This window comes from Camelus bactrianus, chromosome 27, assembly GCF_048773025.1.
Source record: "Camelus bactrianus isolate YW-2024 breed Bactrian camel chromosome 27, ASM4877302v1, whole genome shotgun sequence".
NCBI lineage: Eukaryota > Metazoa > Chordata > Mammalia > Artiodactyla > Camelidae > Camelus > Camelus bactrianus.
The window spans coordinates 21,333,992-21,347,199 of NC_133565.1; positions in this window are offsets into that span (position 1 = coordinate 21,333,992).

A 13,208-nucleotide genomic window follows, 5' to 3' on the forward strand; every position below is an offset into this window, starting at 1 on the left:
TAGCTGATTAGTTTTTTTCCCCCATGCACAGACCTCGTTCGCCATGAGTTTAATAGATGTAAAATGATCTGATGCACTCTTTCCCTTGAGAACCGTATTGTATACCCTTGACTTGTTTGTAAGTGGACCTAACAGGAAAAGTGGGGGTTCTTAAGGACCAGGTATGTCAGAATCGACGGTGAGGCTTGTCCTAACTGATCCCACCCCCAACCACTGCCCTAATAATTCTCCACATTTGGAAATGTCTAATAGGGCCAAGCAAAACAATAATTCAATGACTTTAAAATGCCTGGCAAGGAGAAGGGGACAGATGACTTGAATTATATATCATGATTCACAGCAGGTTTAGAACGGAAAGGAACATTTTGTCTTGACTTCATATGGTCTTTCCATACTCACTAATGCCATTACAGGACGGCAAACACTCCAGGTGTTCAGAAAGATACTCTATTCCATTAAACCGGATGAGATTCTGGTTCAAATAATGTAACTCTAAGCTATGAGAATTTAGATAGAAATAATAATTTTACATCTTTCCTGGAAAATAAAATCTCTAGTAAATGAATCCCTGGAATGAAAAGCATTTCTAACTTCTTAAATATGGATTTGTTATCTTGGTATGTTTTTAAATTTTTTTTATTTTTTATTTTATTATTTTTTAACACTTTTTTTTATTGAGTTACAGTCATTTTACAATGTTGTGTCAAAGTTATCTTGGTATGTTTTACGTGAGACAAAACAAGAATACCCTTCTACTCTGTACATGCTCCATACCTCTCATCTCACTGGCGTTGGAGGAGAAAAGACAGTATTTATTTTATTTTTATTTATAATATTGTATGAATTTCATGTGTACAAGATAGTGATTTACAATTTTTAAAGGTTATACTCCATTTATAGTTATTACAAGATATTGGCTATATTCCCTATGTTGTACAACATATTCTTGTAGCTTACTTATTTTACTTATTTTATACATAGTGGTATGTACCTCTTAATCCCCCATCCCTATCTGGTCCCTCCCCTCTTCCCTCTCCCCACTGGTAACCATTAGTTTTCTATATCTGTAAATCTGTTTCTTTTTTGTTATATTCACTGGTTTTATTTTTTTAGATTCCACCTATAAGTGATATCATACAGTATCTGTCTTCTTCTGTCTGATTTATTTCACTAAGTGTAATACCCTCCAAGTCTATCCATGTTCTTGCAAATGGCAAATTTTCATTCTTTTTTATAGCTCAGTAATATTCCATTGTGTGTGTGTGTGTGTGTGTGTGTGTGTGTACATACATCTTTTTTCTCCATCTGTTGATGAACACTTACGTTGCTTCCATATCTTGGCTATTGTAAATAATGCTGCTGTGAACATTGGGGTGCATGTATCTTTTCAAAGATAGTATTTATTTAGATGCTCATTTTGATATGCAACAGGACTAACCATTTCCTCTTGTTTGCAAGTTTTACAAAATAGCTCTCAGTTCTATTCATCAAACATTGTCTATCATATATAAGATTATATATATAAAATGATATATATATATACACATATATAATCACCCACATAAAGTGAAATTTTTTTGTTCTGTGCATTCTATGCCTATTGCATCATTAAGGACAAAGGGCATATATATAAACTTATCTCACTGGTTTTTGATAAGGTAGTTGCCATAGGAACTGAGCACCACATGCACACCCAACCAAAACACAGCAAATGGCAGAAAAGATGTTCAGGATGAAATTGAAGGATGGGCTAAAGGTGGTAAACTGGGAAGTCGAAGCAGCTGGATTTAAAAGTTTAGAATCTTAACCATTTGCTGAACGTTTCTTTTCTTCCTTCTTTCCTCCTTTCCTCCAACTGATTTTGAGTATCTATCCTAAGGGTCAAAACCTCAAATATCTACAGGGGCCAACAAGATAACATAAATAAGCAAAGCAGGTGCCTAATAAACACAGAGGCAACTCTTCATCCCACCAAGAAATGGGCTCTCTCCCATTATTCTGGAAAGACACTTTAGTCTTGTTCTCTTTTGGTGCTGAGAGAGAGTTTCCTCCAGGAAAGTACCAGTGCACACTCAGAATAAATGACACATCATACTGGGCCTCATGAGGAAGCAACAGGGAGTGGCAAAGCCTGCAGAAAAGTGACGAGCCCGTGTGCCATCTAACGTAGCCCATCTCTGCATCAGGCACCTGCTGCCCTGTGGAAGCAGGCCCAGGGTGGCCATATCTGATTCTTTAATAGAAGTCAAATACCATGATTTGTACACGAATCTGGATTTAAAATGTGACCTGAAATTTAAAAACAAAAAATTGAGAAACAGCCAAACATAATAGTTTGGTGGGCTGGATTAGGCCTGTCAGTCACCAGTATGAGATCTCAGACCTACTCATTAGGCACCCTGCTATGAGGTGCTGGGAATACAGGGATTTAAAAACAATAACAGCAACAGCTTTGCTCTCTCGAAGTTTATGGCCTAGTCCATCATACATGAGTACACACACCTAGGTACCAAGCGGTCTGGCAGCCCAGGGGAGACCCAATCAGAGGAAGGTGAGTGAATAGGGAAGAGGGTCAGGGAAGAATTCCAGAAAGAGGGTCTAGCTAAGCTGTCTTGCTAGTTGAGTCAAACAAGCAGACATGGTGGAGGAAGGTGGTACAGGCTGAGGTGTCAGCACATGCGAAGGTGCAGAGGCCACAAGCAGCCAGAGCCTTGAGCTAAGAAGCTAACATTGGTGTTTGAGACTCAGGGGGTCAGTGGAGGGAAGAGGTCCTCCCAGTCAGGCATCTCCAGGAGGACCAAAGACTGAAGCCTGAACTCAAAGGAACGTGAAAGCCAGTTGTCCGTTTGGCAGTTCTTGGACACATTCTCACAGCTGGTGCAGCACACAAATTCACTCAGCATCTGCTAGGAATTAGCTGTCATTTCAAAGAAGCCAGGAAGTAGAAATTTGAATCAGAATAGAAAACTCAAAAACAAAAACAAACAAACAAAAAACAGAATACAAAACTCAATCCTCCATATTTGGTAATACACTTCCCGCTTCCTGATATTTAACTCATTATTATGTCTGTGAAGGGGATGGGCCAGTGAGGTGCACATTTGAATGCAAGCTGATTCTTTGATTGGAAGAAGTGGCCTGAGTTGTCTCTGTATCCTGTGTCAGGGTAAATATAAATCTAAATAAGTAAGTAAATAAATAAGTCTCCCTAGTACTGAAAAGGAGAGACTCCCCTTGCCTCAACCCTGTTTCTTCAGCATTTACATTAGAAATTTTGTGATTGTAAATTCTTTCTCTGCCCCTTTGAGAATTATGCAAACCTTTTTAAACGCTAAAGAAGCCATTTGCCAGCTTTACAACCCAGGGATGTCTTTCTCAATGACCTGGGAGCCATCTCTTTGAAATGCAATCCCCAAGGAAGATAATGTCCCTATTTCTTCTCTGTGGAAAGATTACACTCCGTGGGAGAGTAGGAGTCTAACTTCAGTTGGTGCCTATTTCCAACTAGCAAACCTGCCTCCTGTGGTAAAAAAATATAAGGTGATTTTTCCTTTGGATCAACTAATTAGCTGACACAGATAGCAGCTACCAAATTACCAAGGTGAATTTAGGATGAACTGTATGTGACAAATGGTGCTGTCAAGTCCTCCTACCTAAGGACTAGCTAGTGTTGATCGGGAGAACAGGTAGTAATAGGGTATATCCCCTTAGCTACGTATAAGTGAAATTTCTGTTTTTGCAATCTTTCGGTGGATTGCCTGTGATGAACATCTTATTTTGGTTTAATGTTTATTCAATAATAAAATGGTTTTCTTTCTCGTCTACTTTCGGGGAGAGTTTTTGGGGGTTGGCAGGAGATTTTGTTTTTAATTATATTCCCCCAACATCTGCCACCAAGGTTGGCCGGGTTTGGGTCTTTCAGCTCAGGATATGGTAAGCATCTAAGTGCCCTGACTCATACAAATGTGAAACGTCTATTCATGGCAAGGCAGAATATTTTTCAGGGAAAGAGACTTTCACACTCTCCCTGAAAGTGCCGCAGTTAGAAGACATCAAGTACTCTCTGCAGTATTCACAGACAGCTCTACGGCACAATGGCAGGCTAACACAGACTCTCCTCAGACTGTCTGGGTTTGAAACTCCGTTCCACCATTTACTAGCTGTGGTGTTTCAGGCACTTAACCTCCTAGTGCCTTGGTTTATCTGTAAACCACAGATAAAAGTGGTGGTACCTCTTTCATAGCACAGTGCTTTGCAGAGTATAAATCCTCAATAGTTAATCAGAATTATTCAGCAACATTGTTTGATAATTTGTAAATATGCATAAACACTTCTGGGATACAAAGATGGATAAAACATAGTTACTTAATCCCCAGAGGAATTTACATTCTTGTAATAATTACAATGGTGCCATGAATTGGGGCATAAACTAACTTCTTACGAAAAAGAAAAACAGAAAAATCCACAGGTAGTTTTAAAGGGGGAGGGGACACGGCCACGGGCTATTACCCTAATTGAGCTCCACATAATTATACGGTCTTTATGGTTAAGCGTCATATTCCAGTTTAAAGGTAAGAAGACTTCTTCCTGAGCTAGTTTAACAGGAAAAACCAGACTTCTTACCAAAAGAAAGAAATGTATCACCAACTAAGAAGCCAAAAGCCCTGCAGCAGAAAGGCTGAGACCAAGGCTTACAGGCTGTAAGGCACTCCCTGATCTTTCTCCCATCCAGACAACCTAAAAGGATTTTTGCAACCTTATAAAAGTAACTAAATATTGACATGGAACACTCTTAAGCCAACCATATGATTCTTGCTTTCTGCTAAGCTCAACTGGCTTTGTTCCTGGCGTATAGGACACGTCCTGGAGGCCATCTTGGAAACAAAAGGGCGATGCGGGTGGAGGAGGTGGTATCCAGGCAACGGGAGGCGCGCTCCGCGCAGCCGCAGTCCGCCGTGCCCGGCAGGCAGTGTGGGCGGAGCTGGCAGAGCGGTGGAAAATTACTGGCGCTCCTCTTAAAGGAACCTGGGCAGTTCCTATCCTAAGCACCGGCTCCAGTCGCACTTGTAAGCTAAAATTTCCTAGAGGAAGTAAAATTCAGTTAGCAATTTCAGAGGCAGGACTAGTCTATAAACAGGCAAATAATGTCGGAATGAATACCCTTCCTCCTAATCAAGTTAAGAACAGAAAACCGAAAATCTGAAATATCGACTCTGGGGCAGGAAGAGATACTGAACACACAGGAACTGGACGCAAGGAATAACTTCACGAATAAAGTCACATTGACTGTGCAACAGGTTTAAAAATGATTGGGCTCTGAAGCAAAGAAAACTCATTTTTGACAGACGGGTTGACAAATTATACTGAAAATGACAAAAACCAGGATAAACGTGTGTAAAACAGGGTGGGTTTAGCATGCATCAGAAAATTTATCCTCTATAGATAAGTTTTTACAAAAGAAAAAATAATCAATGAGATTTTCCCCCCTTCTTCTTAGTCATCAAAGAACTTTTCTCCAAGTTAGAAGCTTTTATGATTTACAAGTTAGCGGTAGTTTATTGCTGTCTTACTTTTCTGAAAGAACAGATAAATAACAATTCTCCTGGGTTTTATAACGTAAACATCAAAGATACATTCTTTCTGGCTCTGAGATTTCCCCTTACCAAGCTATGTTTACTAGAAGCCATCCTGGAAACAACGGGATGAGAAAGAAATACTGGTCTTCCCAAGGTAAAGCTCTTAACACATTAAATCTCTTCAGTTCGTTTCAAAAGATGAAAAAATTGCCCTTCGCTCTGTTCCTCCTCTGACGGTTTGTTCGGAGGTAGTTGTCTTCCCTGTAATAAACCGCTATCAGGCATCCCCATCACCCCCTGTTCTGATTGCGGACATTATTGTGGGAGTCAGAATGGATTGTCACCAGTCGTGGAGGTGATGTTCCAGGCTTACCCTGGTCCTGGGAAATTGATTTTCCACACTCGACTGAGCCATTTCCCCCGATGCTTCTCGGCCATATTAAAGACACATTTTCACCCCACTCTCCTTTTAAAACGTCCCGTTTTATCCCTAATGTAAACTCTCATTCTGATCGCCACTTCTTAGCAATTTTTGAGGGACGTTTCCTATTTCTCAGAACGCAAAGCTGTGACATTTAAGTACTGAGCAACTGTTCTGCATGAGTTTAGACACCTAGGACAGTGCTTAGCCTGTAATTTTCAACTTTGGATGTTAAGGAAGGGAGACACGTCTCATTATCTTACTTTACACAATGGGAAAATGAATTGCATGTAACAAAAAGGTGTGTGGTGTACAGCTGTCATCCACTTTGAAGCTTCAGGGGAATGTGATTTAATGTAAAGGGACTTGTGCCTTGGAAACAAAAATATGTGCAGCTGCACTTGGTGCCTGAATTTTTCTTCCCCCCCACAAGAGCGTTTATCAGTGCCAAGAAACTGAAATTGGAAAATGCCCCATATTGGATTAAGATGATGTTTCTAACTTTTAAAATAGTCTTGTTGTGAAATAATGCTTAATGGCTCCTGAAATGGCCAGTTGCAGGTGCCAGCGCTGCGTAGGGAGGCTACCACCTTCCCTCTGCAGGGAAGCGGCATTTTACAGCCCAAACAGCTCTGCGGGGTTTCTAATGGCCAAGAGTCCCTGTAGCGATAATCTCCTGTTACTTTAAATTTACTGCAGAATAAAAATGGAAAAAAGTATAGCGACTTCAGATGTAGATCTGGATTTTCCTTCTCAGATCCAATTCTACTGTTAAGTGGCTGAGGCTAAATTTGTATAAATTAGAATCTAACTCTGATAGTTAAAATATAATGAAAGAGTTTTAGCAGAAGGCAAGTGTTTAAACATGTGTAAGAAACTTTAGAAGCAGAGTTAGTAGATTTTGGTTGCTTATTTATTTAATAAAGATGGTAAGATTGCATGGTTCATGGCATTTTCTAAGGGGAATTACTGCGTTTGAATGCAGCAAGGCAGGGTTTGGGAATTCGGCCTTTGAGGTAGGGCTGCCAGATAAAATACAGGAGGGCATCCAGTCAAACTTGAATTTCTGATGAACAATTAATAATCTTTTTAATATAAGTAATATTGGGGACATAATTAAAATATTATTTGTTGTTTATCAGAAATTTAAATTTAACTGGGCAGCTTGTATATTTATCTGTTAAATCTAGCAATCCTATTTAAGGGCATTAAAGAGGGCAGATGTAATTAGACTTCTCCACCTGCATTAGAGTGCTATACGCCACCAAAGGGTTCCACTTCAAGATGCCAGGCTGAGATGTGACTACAACACACAGCATACAAGTATATTTTCCCAAATAAGTCACAGAGGTCCATCATTCACAGCTCTTCAAATTATCATTAGCATTTACTATTGCCTTGTTCATTCATCCAACAAACAATATTGATTAAGTGCCTGCCGTGTGCCAGGCATAAATTCTGGGAGGAGTAAGATAAACAAGGTAAAAATCCCTGTCTTTGAAAAGTCCTTATTTTTGGCAGGTGGACTACCATGTAAAATAACTGCAGTGAATACCAGTGATCACAAGTCTGAGCAGAGACCCATGGCAACATCAAGTTTATCTGACTGAGGCAGGAGGAAAACAGGAAGGCTTCAAAGAGGAAGTGATTTTAAATGAAGGAAACTGAGCTGGTGAAGTAGGACAGAACATCAGTGGAGCAAATTGCATGTTTAAAGGTAAAGAGTATGAAGACATTATCGCTATTTAAAAAAAAAACAACGAAAAACAGAACAGGGCAAACCAACAACAACTACAAAAAACAGTGAAAAGTCAGGTGTAGCAGAAGCTACAAGAGGGTTTGCTAGGAATGTCTGATAATAAAGGGTGGGCCAGATTTTAAAGGTGAGGCTGGACAGAGCTCAAATTCCCCTAGGGCAATCAGAATAGGATTAGGGCAGTGGTGGGAGAGATGGTTATAGAAGACCTTTCAACTCATTCTTCAGAAAAATAAAAGTGTGTGTGTATCATCTTGTCCCGGATCCTTGGAACATAAAAATGAATACAATATCCACCCTTTTAGATGCTCTGGGTTTTACAGGGAAACCAGTCATGTGGACAGTTACATATAATGGGATTTAAGTTATATTTAAAACACAGGGCAACTCAGGGAGTAGGAAGGAGGTAGAAACTGGGAAGGAATAAATGCTTAGGCCTAGAGAGCCCTGACCTTGTTGGAATGTGCCCACAACTTGCCAACAGAGCAGCCAAGACTCTGGGCCTAGAGTCTAGGACAGAAGACAGCTTCAATTCCCTCTGATTTCTGGCAGGACTGAGTTAAGGGGCAAATTTACAAGGACTTTTTCTTTCCTTTTTGAGAGTGGAATCTTGAGGTTTTCAAAGGCTCTGGAAATAAAAAATATTTTCTCTTCACTATCCGCCCCCCCCACCCCCCGTCTTCATTTATAGCAGTAGATTTTTAAACTTCAGCTCCTAGGAAACAGTTTCCAAGAGTTATAGCTTCCAAAAGCTATTCAAAGTCAATGCCCCTTAAAAGAACTCAAATGAAAAATATTCATCCATTTACTGCCTTGGGTATCAGCTATGAAATCTAAATGGTAAAACAAACAAATCTAGAGCTGTTTGGAAAGGATCACAGTGAATGAATCTCTGATAATAGACTTTAATCTCAGATGCACAGTGCTGATGTAGCTAAAAAAATTTTCGCGTTATTTATTGCTGTGCATCTGTAGAATCAGACGACTTAGTAACTGGCCTCAAACGCTATATTTCCAGAGATAAGCCTCTGCACTGTCGCTAAAAGGAAGACTGTTAGAGAATAAGAATGATTGCCATATATGGTAGCTCTTAACCCCCCAAATCCTTTTGAATAAATATTCTTAAATGATGTTCTCCATCTTAGTGAAATATATGTTATTTCGATATAGTAATTAGAAGGACTTCATTTAAAGAGAATCTAGGGTTGCTAAAAGTATAGGTGGTGATCAGAACTGATGTTGCCCCAGGAAAGAAGGTCACATTCGCTGAAGTGGTTTTAAGATGATCATGTAATGGCTGCTGATTGATACTTTCCCATTATTCATGTATTTGTTTTATTCAACTTTACCTCTCTGTGTTTTCTAAATCATTTCTAGAGAGCAAAGGAACAATTGTGGCAAACAGAGTTTAATTCTGGAAGAACAGACTACGGAACAGTTTCCTGGTAAGGAGTATGCAAGCATTGCACTAATATAGAGGAGAAACCTTAGAATTAATTGGTCACCTTGTTTTGAACACAGCAGTCTTTCCTGGCCCTGTGGATAAAGCTTTGGCAGCATGTCCACAATAAAACAATTGAAAATAGCTAGTAAAATGATGGTAAATGATGTTTAGAGGACTTTACCCTAAAAAACAACAACTCCCATGCCCAAAGTTCATTTATATTAGATAATTTTTGAGAACTACAAAGGTTTTATACTTGCTGCACAATGGAAAGAAAACTCTGGTAATGAGTTTCTTTTGTATCTCATCTACACATAGAAATGAAATTGTTAAAAGGAAAAAAGTTTTCAGGATTGTTCATAGGTTGACAGTGAAAGGATTCCTTTAAAATATTTAACTGGAAGTTAAACATACATGCCTGGTAGTTATCAGACACAAGGCCATATCAAAAATAATATACAAAGAATATATGACATAGTAAGTAAATTTAGAGGTGTGAAGGTAGTCAAAGTAGAAGAGGTGGGAGCTGACCTCAGTTGGAGTGCTGATGCACAGTAATCTGAGCTCCAGATGGAACACCATGAACTCAACAGTCTGCGGAGTCACATATGTATCAATGAACCTTAAGAAGTTCACATACATTGTAAACGATATTTTACAGAAATAGGTAAAAAGCTTTTTGTACAGAAGTATTCATGCCAACATTATTTATAAGAGCAAAAAATGGCAAACAGATTTTGTGTCCAATAGTAAGAGAATGGCCAGAGGTCAGACATTAGATTCATTTGACAGAATATGACACAGGCTCTAAAAATCATGGGGATTCTCACTGGACCTTAGTGAATGTACATTATACGTGGCTAAATGCAAAATGTAGGTTACAAAACTAGGTATCGTGTTATTTTTAAGACAACTACAGACAATTTGTTTAATAGTGGTTATTCCATGGTAGTGGCATTCTGAGTAATTATTTTCCTTGTATTCTTCTATATATTTATTTTGTGTTGAGCAGAATTTCAGTAACATGAACTGAAACACTACATTTTTTTAAAAGTCAAGTGAAGAAGTGAAGAAGAATTGTACAAATATAATCTCCCCAAACTTCAAACTATGCCTACAAAGAAAAGTATCTCTGAATTACTGGAGTAGTGGTTCTTTTAATTTTCTTTTTACTACTTTTCCATCTTTAAAAAATACCAAATTTGCTATAATAAGATATAAAAATTTAAAATACACTTTCTCCTTTTAATAGGAAATTAGTGCTAATGAAATTCTGAAGGCAAACAACTTAAGGCTTGAGGATGCTAATTCTCGTGCTTCTGTATGTCATGAGGATTTGCAGAAAAAGTTGCCCAAGTATCTATCTGAATCGTATGTACAAAAGGAGACAGAGAAGTGGGTAATTACTGCAGAGTATAAGGACACGATGAGGCAGGCTCCTTTTGAGAAAATGCTACGAAGGAAGTTGCATTCTTTTCCCAGGCTCAGGGGAGGGAAGATTCTAATCCTTCAGGAAAAAGGATTCTTTGGAAACTTCGTCCAGCCCTTTTTTGCCAAACGATGGACAAGTCTGAAGTGAAACCTCTGAAGGCAAGTATGTAAAAAGGAGTGGCTGCAGGGAAATTTTCTCAAATCTTTGGGTAAAAAAAAAAAATTGGCATTTATGCCTTAAAACGAAAACCTTGAGCATTTCCCCCTCCTCTTCCCCTCCTGATCGCATCATACTGTTTCTAGTCTGTCACTTAACAGCAACGCAGTTTTGATCACAGCATAAACGTTAAAATCCCTACCAGCTTGAGGAAACTACAAGGGCTCCTTTGTAAAGAAAGTAATGACCTTCTTGAGCTTTGTCACCGTGGCGGGGCCCTTGTTACATTCAGATATTTTTATTAAACCTCCCAAGCCTTTGGGAGGCAAGTTTTATTATTAAAAACAAAACAGTCGCATCATTTTCAGACTTGCCAAGTCTCACAAATTAACGAGAACAGGAGAATCTGAATCCTAACTCTAAGTCGACAAATTTATTTAAAAAACCAAGGACAAACCTTTATTCTAAATATACCACAAGCCAAATGGCCGTGTTAACTATTTTTACCCACACTGGTTCTCCTGCCTCTCAAACTAATGTAAAATAAAACGGGATGCGGAATGAATTCCAGCGGAGGCAACTGGCCAGGCAGAGACTGAAGGGCTCGGTCTTCCAGCTCCAGATCCAAGGACGTGAAGGGAAAGCTGCGGACCTTTACTGAAAGACCACGAACACTAGATGATTTTGCTTTCTTATTTCCTGCAACTTTATAATCTGCAACAGCCAGACATCTACGTTTCTCTTACAAGTCCAAGGTGGCTGATATAAAGTAACAGAACTGGAAGGGGAAGGATAAATGGGAAATTCGGGATTAACAGTTACATACACATACTATTTATAAAATAGATGAACAACAAAGACCTACTGTATAGCATAGGGAACTATATTCAATCTCTTGTAATAACATATAATGGAAAATAATATGAAAAAGAATATATATATATATGTATATGTATATATATAACTGAATCACATTGCTACACATCTGAAACAGTGTAAATCAACTATACTTCAAAAAACAACAACAACAAGACAAAACAGAACTTTGAACTCTGCTTGCCATACATTCAAGATCCCAGAGCAGCTCCTGTGTACAAGTCAAACAACAACATCTGGATGGGGTGGGAAACTATTTAAAGCCCAGATTATTGAAGGTTTGTTTTTTTAACCCCTCCACTAGAAGTGAGGCAGTTCTAACCCTTTGAACAAAGGCAGGAAACGGTAACCCAAACTGCTGTAAAGAGGAGAAAAATGCCTTTCGACCCAACTAGGACTCCCTGGCTCGATGTGCAGGAAGAAAATGCCCTGAGAAAGGCGTTTCTGCCGTCCCTGTTGGCAGATGGCAGCAAACGCAGGAACAAAAGAAAACAGGCCCGGAATGGGACACAGGCCTGACGCTTCACAGGAACGTGCTGCGGTGGCCGGGGGTGGGGGTGGGGGTGGGGGTGGGGGGCAGCGCCCCGGCCTGCGCCCCACGCCCAAGTCTGGCTGGGCGGCCTCCAGCGCTGGACAAAAGGGGCTGCCCACCACTCAGCCCGGACTCCCTGCGCCGCGAACGCCGCCCTTTAAGGGACCAGCGGCCCCAGGGGCTTGCACTGGACCCCGCCCGCCACGGCCACCGCCATCTTGTTGTTTGCTCCAGGCCCTCCTGGCAGGCCACGTGGCACATCACTGCGGAAGCCAAGGCACCGCCCCAACTTCCGGCCAGACCGGTTCCAGCCGGCCGCGGCCCGCAGACGCGCGGCTGCCCCCTGGCGGCCAGGCCCGGAGCTCCGGCCGCGCCCCGCCCGGCCCTCCGCCATTCCCTGCTCCGCCCGCCGCACGTCCGCGCCCCGCCGCCCGTCCCCGGACCCCAGCGCAGGGGCGGGGCGCCCGGTGCACCTTGCCCTGGGCGCGGACGTTTCCAGTGGGGTTCAACGAGGGTCACGGGCATCTTTATCCGTATGTTAAACAGCCAGCCCCGTACAGCTGCATCAAGGGGCCCTTGGCATGCGTTGCTGGGTGTTTCAGGACTGTCAGGCAGGAGCCCCCGACCTCGCTTTTCAGATGTGGTTTCTGCCTTCCGCCCGCAAACCGAATCCTGTCCACAAGCATGTGCACGGCCCAGCCGGTTTCCCGTGGGGGTTGGGGAACAACGTACAAGATAGGGTCTCGGCCCAGGGTGCCCATTCCCGTTTGCGGTGTGGCCTCCGCCTTCCCAGCTGCCCCGAGGCCCTGTCACGCATCAGTTCTTGCGCTTTGGCCATGACAAGGCCCGTGCATGTTCTGTATCAGATTTAACCTGCGCAGCTTTGACATCAGAGTTGTTTCGTTTATTAAAATAAAAACAAGCCCAGAGAGGGTGATTTGCTCCAGGGGCAGAACTTGCACTGGAATCTGGGGCATTTAAGTTCCCACTAGGCCTCGAGGTTGTCAGATGACCC